The sequence below is a fragment of the Chiloscyllium plagiosum genome, unplaced genomic scaffold (assembly GCF_037043375.1).
Source record: "Chiloscyllium plagiosum isolate Xiang-an unplaced genomic scaffold, Cpla_swu_hap1 HiC_scaffold_47, whole genome shotgun sequence".
NCBI classification, from domain to species: domain Eukaryota; kingdom Metazoa; phylum Chordata; class Chondrichthyes; order Orectolobiformes; family Hemiscylliidae; genus Chiloscyllium; species Chiloscyllium plagiosum.
Window position 1 is genome coordinate 29195850 of NW_028270185.1, and position 8362 is coordinate 29204211.

Below are 8362 nucleotides of genomic sequence, written 5' to 3' on the forward strand. Positions count from 1 at the left end.
CCCAATCTTCTGATTTCCCAGTGCTTTTGGCCACTTTATAGGCTCTCTCTTTTTCTTTGATAGATTTCCTGACTTCCTTTGTCAGATATGGCTGTCTAATCCCTCCCCAAATAATCTTTCTCTTCTTGGGGATGAACCTCTGTACAGTGTCCTCAATTTTACCCACAAACTCCTGCCATTTTTGCTCTACTGTCTTCACTGCTAGGCTCTGCTTCCAGTTTATTTTCGTCAGTTCCTCTCTCATGCCCTCATAATTACCTTTATTAAACTGTAACACCATTACATCCGATTTTGCCTTCTCTCTTTCAAACTGCAGACTGAACTCTACCATATTATGATCGCTGCTTCCTAAGTGTTCCTTTACTTTAAGATTTTTTATAAAGTCTGTTTCATTACATAGCACTAGGTCCAGAATAGCCTGCTCCCTTATGGGCTCCATGACAAGCTGTTCCAAAAAGCCATCCTGTAAACATTCCATGAATTCCCTTTCTTTGGATCCACTTGCAAAATTATTTACCCAGTCCACCTGCATATTGAAGTCTCCCATGATCACTGTGACCTTGCCTTTCTGATATGGCTTCTCTATTTCCCGGTACATGTTGCGCCCCTGGTCCTGACCACTGTTAGGAGGTCTGTACATAACTCCCATTATGGTTTTTTTGCCTTTGTGGTTCCTCAATTCCACTCACACAGACTCCACATCATCCGATACTATGTCATTCAGCACCATATATTTAATTTTGTTCTTAACTAACAAGGCAACCCCGCACCCTCTGCCCACCTCCCTGTCTTTTCAATAAGTTGAAAACCCTTGGATGTCCCCCCTGTAACCACGTCTCTGTGATGCCTACCACATCATAATCATTCACGATGATCTGTGCCATTAGTTCGTCTGCTTTGTTATGAATGCTACGAGCATTCAGGTAAAGTGCCTTAATGTTAACTTTCTTATCATCAGAGATATTGGAAGTCATAAGATGTCCTAAGTTATCCTTCCTTTTTGCTGCATTCCCAGTCTATTTCAAGTTTAAATCTGCCTGCACATATGCTATCTTGCCGCTTATCTTTCCATTTAACTTTATACTCCCTGTCGCTTTCACTTTCCCTCCTCCCCAACTCAGAAGTTTAAAGTCCTACTGACCACCCTATTTATCCTCCTCACTAGAACATTGGTATCTGATCGGTTCAGGTGGAGACCGTCCCAATGGTACAGATCCCCCCTGTTCCAAAACTGATGCCAAGGCCCCATGAAGTGGAATCCCTCTTTCCCACACCAATCTCTTAGCCACGTGTTTACTTCCCTAATTTTCTTATCCCTATGCCAATTGGCACGTGGCTTGGGCAGTAATCCGGAGATTATGACCCTTGAGGACCTGTATTTCCATTTCCTTCCTAGTGCTCGATAATCCCCAAACAGGTCCTCCACCCTAGCTTTGCCTATGTTGTTGGTCCCAACGTGCACCACACAACTGGATCCTCCCCCTCCCGCTCCAATATCCTTTCAAGCCGGTCAGAGATGTCCCGAACCCTGGCACCGGGTAGGCAACACACCATGCGAGACTCCTGATCCAGCTTGCATAGTATACTATCTGTCCCCCTAATTATAGAATCCCCTAGAACAACTACTTGTCTTTTTGCTCCCCCCTCTTGAATGGCCTTCTGCACCATGGTGCTGTGGTCAGCTGGCTCATCCTGTCCAGAGCCCTTTTCCTCATCCGTACAGGGAGCAAGAATCTCATACCTGTTGGACAAAGTCAAGGGTTAAAGCCCAGTTACCAAGCCAAACCAAGTTACAATTGAAAATAATGCATTTCCATTGGCTCATTTCAAGGCAAACAAACAAAATAAATTGATTGCAAGAATGTTTGATCACTGAGGTTAGTCTGCCCTTCCCTCTGAACACAATAAAACTGCAATAAACAATGCACCTGTTTCTAGAATTTGTTTTATTTCAACAATAAATACTTTGTACAGTGAGCAATAAAATCTTGCTGAGGAGACAGGACAGTGAAACACAGATGGAAGTGATATGGGATATTTTGGAACTATCATTGTCCCTGGATCACTAAACATTAGATATGTGAGTAAGATAAATACGGAAATCCTGATGATATGACTTGCACGTTTCAAATTCCCATGACCTTCTGTCGACCCCTCTCCCTGACCATCAAGGACATCCAAGGCTTAGCTCCCAGCTCCCCTGTGTACCAGCTCCCCAGCCTGTGATATCTTACCTTGGTTTATTTAGACATTTCAAAGAAATCCTCTGCCTTCTGCAGTGAGTTTCAGTCACAGACATTGCAAAGTCCTCGTTCGTTTCCTGGTAGCTGTTTGCTAAATCTAGGCTTCAACCACCTCTTGGGTAACTAAACTCACACACACTGAATCTCCTTTCCCATCTATCATTCTGTTCCATTGTCCATGTGATTACTATCCAAACCCACACATTACCTTCTGAATACCCAGTGACCGAGTGAGTAAGCTAACCTCCAGATCCAGTCCCACAAACTTCCAGACCCTCTGAACCCTCTGAAACTACAAACATACATCATGGATCATCCGATTTCAGCCCCACCCCTTACCCTCCCCTTATCTGACCTGTCAAACACCTTGACTGTTAGAACCATCCTCCAAACCAGAACTGACCAGAAAACACCACCACGCACACATTCTAATTACTCCCACCAACTGGACTCTGCAATTCAATCTCAACCATCCAGCTTTTGCCCCCAAACAGATACAATTACCCCCATTGAAATGCATTGACACAATAGAGTCAGGCCCGATTATACTGCCCCTTTTCCCAACTATCCGGATACACTCAAGGCAGAATGACCAGCTCATCCTTGTACCAGCTCAGCAATCTGCATTATCCAATCTTTCTTTATTCAACCATTTCAAAGCCATCCTCTGAAATGTGAAGGAAGGATGAGACTCAGGAAACACATAGATTTGACAAAAATCTTCTGTGAAGATTGCAGCTCTGTATCAGCTAAGTGACAGAATTTCATGATTATGTGCGATGAATCTGTCACAATCACATTCGATCAAGTTGCTCTGGAGAGTTTCAGCGTTCAGAACTCTGGGTTGGGGACAGAATTGTCACATTTGATGGATTTCCAAACAGAATTCTTAATACCAAAGTTTGGTTTCTGGTCACTGGATTCAAAATGTTAACTCTGATTTCTCTTCACAGATGCTGCCAGACCGCTGAGCTTTTCCAGCAATTTCTGTTTTTGTTTCTGATTTACAGTATCTGCAGTTCCTTCCATTTTATTTGATTATCAATGACCTGAATGCTCAGCATTTGTCCAATATAAAATGCTCAAATAGCCAATCACTATGACTCAGAGACTAACAGTTAATAAGTCTGTTGCCCACCTGTAAACTTGTGAAATACTGACTCTCTTTGTTGCTGTGCTGCGTAACTGACTTACTCAAGGGCTAATGCAACAGGCCAGACAGTAAATCAGGTGGCATGTGAGACAATATTGAATACCCATTGAATGCTCATTGGCATTTGGTGCTAAAAGTTTGGATTATGATGCAGTCTGGATAAATTAGATATTGCAAACAGGAGATAATCAAATGGACAGTCACTATTTTCAATAATATAAAGAAACAACTGTGGATGTTGGAAATCTGAAACACAAATAGAAGTTACTGGATATTTCTCTCTGCATTCTCTCTACCAATGCTGCCAGACCCGTGGAGTTAACATTTTGACCCTTTTGCAGAATTGGACTTGAAATGTTAACTCGACTTTCTCTCCACTGGCTTCAATAAGCAGCTCTGCCACGCCCATTTTGGAGCAGATATTTTAACCTTCATTTGCTGAGTAATGTCAACTCAGACAGCTCAGTTTCCAGACATGAAAGTTCGTATTTTGGAAATGTGCATGCAATTTAAATCCCTCTCATTTGTCCTGTTAAAAAGGCTTTGGCTTCTTTTGATGGGCAACATAAAGACAGACTGTTTTCCCAAGATACAAATATAAATTGTTTCTGTTCATATGAGCCTGTCCAATATGTTTGTATTTAAACAAATCAAAATAATAGCTCTGTATCTGAACGTGGGCAGCTTTTGTGTCAACTTAAATCAATCCATAGCACACATTGATGTAAATAAATACAGCATGAGGGGAAAGTTCGGGGAAAGCAGCCACTCAAGGGGCTGTTCGATAGGCCCTCTGATGTTAAACATGAAGAGATATTGGCTGCTTGTGATAGTGAGATGGCAATCAGCATTGCTGATTTGAATCTACCTGTAAATCAGGTTGGCAGCAGTAACGTGGATGAGAGGTTATTGATGACCTTCGAGAAAGTATCTTAGAGCTGCGTGTTCTGAAGCAACCAGACAGAAGGTTATGTTATTATCATCTTATTGATACTGTGTAATGTGACAGGATTTATGAAGCAATCTCAGTGTAAAGATTTTCCTACGTAGCAGCCATCACAATATAATTCAATTTTACATCCAATGTGAATGGAAGAAGATTGACTCTGAGGTAAGTTTTTCAAACTTAAACAAGATCCACTCTGCAGGCATGTAAATTAAACCAGCTGAAGTGAATGGTGTAACTGGCTCGGAGAGAGATCAGTAGAGACAGTGATGGCAGAGATTTAAGAGGATACCTCAGAATAAGTATATTCTGATTGAAACAAGAGACTTTAAAGGGAGGACTTGCTTTCTGTGGTTGACTGAAAAGTTGAAGAAACCAGCCAACCTGAGGATATTGCAAACATGGGTGGCAGGTCAGATGATTGATTAGAAAATAAAGTATGGCAGAGAAAAAGGTTAATTAGGAGGAAATTATAATCTCAGAACCCAACTGAAAATGTTAAAAACAACAAAGCAAGAGTTTCCATGGGTATTTAAAAACAAAACATGTATGCAATGTGAGTGCCATGTTTGGGCGGCTCGGTGGCACAGTGGTTAGCACTGCTGCCTCACAGTGCCAGAGACCCATGTTATTTCCCACCTCAGACTGACTGTGTGGAGTTTACACATTCTCCCCGTGTCTACGTGGGTTCCTCCGGGTGCGCCCGTTTCCTCCCACAGTCCAAAAATGTGCAAGTTAGGTGAAATGGCCACGCTAAAATTGCCCGTAGTGTTAGGTGCAGGGGTAAATGTAGGGGAATGGGTCTGGGTGGGTGCACTTCAGCGGGTCGGTGTGGACTTGTTGGGCTGTAGGGCCTGCTTCCACTCGAAGTAATCTAATCTAATCTAATCCTCTAGGGAGTGAGAATATGGGAGTTATTGGTAGATGTTAGGGGGCAAAAAGTGCAGAGCTGGAAAAGCACATCAGGGCAGACTGCATCCAAGGAGCAGGAGAATCGATGTTTCTGGCATAAACCCTTCATCCATAGATGTTAAGGAAATGGCAAATTAAATGAATAAGTAAATTGCTTCTATCTTCACTATAGAAGATACAAAAAGCATTTCAGTAATCGTGGTAAGACACTGTTTTGCTGACATTGAAACTTCAGGCCAACTGTGTCTACATGCTGACTCAGAACTGAGCACATGCACAGTTCCAAATTGTCTGCATCATCATTCCAATCTCCCTCACCCTCTCCCTTCCTCTCTGAATCTGAACATCACCGCCATTCTCTGCACCACCTCCACCAGCCCCAACCACCATCAGACTGGACATCAATCTCTCTCTTCTCCAGGTCACAATGTCTCTCTCACCCTCAGACTTTCTCTCCCACCCCCACTCTATCCCTCCAAATCTCAACATCCAGTGAAACTGAGCAGACATGGAAAGAAGATGCATGATTGAAACACTTCAACCAATCGCATTCACCCATGCATGAGCAAGCATCTCCCTGGAGAATACTGCATGTACTCCTCAGTGTCAACCCAACTGTAAGTCAGGAAGTAGGAGGGAGGGATGAACACAATGTAATTACAGTCACTAAGGAGGCTGGACTCAGCAAACTGATAATAGGTCTCATCACCTTCTGTCTTCATCCCAGAGTCTTAAAAGAGGTTGTTAATTTGGTTGTAGATGCATTAATGCAAATTCTTTGAATTTCCCAAGATTCATTAGACTTCACTCAGTCAGAGATCATTTAGTCTGTCAATGTTTTGCCCCATCCCTTGTCAGTGACCATCGCCTCCCTGCCTCTAAACCTCTTCTGGCCCCAAGGCCTATCTGGAATGACTTGATGGCACTAACTGCTGTTTGGAGACTCTTGCTGACACTAATCTCGAGGATGCATAAGGTTCACTTGGTACAAGGTTCATTAATTGAAACCTGCTGTTTTTCTATTACTACAGTATAATAATGTCTATTTAACCCTGACCGTATAATTCATTTCAACAGTCCCTTATTTTGAAAGAGGATGTAAATGCATTAAAGACAGTTCAGAGGAGGTTTACTCGATGAATACTTTGAATGAGTGGCTTGTGCAATCGGGATAGGTGCTCAGACTGGGTTTGTTTCTGCTGGAGTTTAGACGGGTTAAGAGTGATCTGATCAAACTGTATAAAGGCTCTTAATGATCTTGGAATGGATGTTTCTTCTTGTGGGTGAGTTCAGAATTAGGTGCCATGTTTATAAAATTAGTGAGGGGTCACACTTTTTGGACAGAGATGAAGATAATTCTTTTTTCGGGTGTGTAACTTTGGAATTGTCTGTCCCAGAAAGTAGGAGAGGTGAGGACAATGGATATTTTTAATTCACAGGTAGATTTATTCCCTTACATAACAAGAATCTAAGATTACACTGCGTAGATGGGAACGCAAAACATAGACTTATCAGCCATAAACTTATGAAAGAGTGGAATAGGTTCAAGCGAGCAAATGAATTTGTTAAATGCATTCATGAAAGTTTCCTCAAACAGTATATAGAGGATCCTACTCAGGAAGGGACAAAACTCGACCTACTCATGGGAAATAGGGCAGGACAGGTGATGGAGGTAATAGTGGGGGAGTATTTTGGGACCAGTCCTATTAATTTTAAAGTAGTTATGGAGAGGAACTGGTCCACAGGTTCAAGTTCTAAATTGGAGAAAGGTGAATTTTGATGGAATTAGACAGGAGCTTGCCGGGGTTAATTGGAGTAGTTTGTTTGCAGGTAAAGGGACCTCCAGCAAGTGGGAGGCCTTTAAAAGTGAGATCGCTGAAGTTCAAGGTCGATATGTTCCTATGAAGGTGAAAGGCAAGGTTGACAGGAATAGGGAACCCTGAATGACAAGAGATATTGAGGCTTTGACCAGAAAACGAATGAGGTATGGCTGAGGTACCGGCAGCTGGGACCAAGGGAATCCCTGGATGTATACAGGGGATGCAGGGTTTTACTGAAGAAGAAATCAGGAAAGCAAAAAGGGGGCATGGGATGGCCTTGGCTGAGAAGGTTAGGATGCGTCCAGAGGTTCTTTAAGTAAAAAGGAGTAAGAATAACTAGCAAAAGAATAGTTATTTCTTATTTTCTAAAGGCAAGTGTCAGTCATTGTGTTCCAGAGGCAATTCAATTGGACAAATTGATAGGCTTGAAGCAAAGCACACTTTATTCTTACACTGCAGTTAAAATAGTGATTTTAAAATAGCGACAATTCCAAGATGGAGGTGAAACAGGACACCTGAGATCGAGCTTGTCCACTCCACCCATTTAGAGTCATCGGGTCATCGGGTCATAGAGATGTACAACACAGAAACAGACCCTTCGGTCCAACTCATCCAGATATTCCAACTCATTCAGATATTCCAACTCAATCTAGCCCCACCTGCCAGCACTCGGCCCATCTTCCTCCAAACCCTTCCTATTCATATACCCATTCAGATGCCTTTTCAAATGTTGCAATTGTACCAGCCTCCACCACATCCTCTGGCAGCTCATTGCATACACGTACCACCCTCTGTGTGAAAACGTTGCCCCTTAGGTCTCTTTTATATCTTTCCCCTCTTACCCTAAACCTATGCCGTCTAATTCTGGACTCCCCCACCCCATTTGTCTGTTTATCCTACCCATGCCCCTCATGACTTTATAAACCTCTATACAGTCACCCCTCAGCCTCCGACGCTCCAGGGAAAATAGCCCCAGCCTGTTCAACCTCTCCTGCAACTCAAATCCTCCAACCCTGGCAATATTCTTGTGAATCTTTTCTGAACTCTTTCAAGTCTCACAACATCTTTTTAAAAGGAAGGAGAGCAGAACTGCACACAATATTCCAAAAGTGGCCTAACCAATGTCCTGTACAGCTGCAACTAACTCCTGTGTTCAATACTGTGACTAATAAAGGAAAGCATACCAAACGCCTTCTTCACTATCATATCCTACCTGCAACTCCACGTTCAAGGTGCAAGAGCCTGCACTCCAAGATCTCTTTGTTCAGCAACACTCCCTAGGACCTTA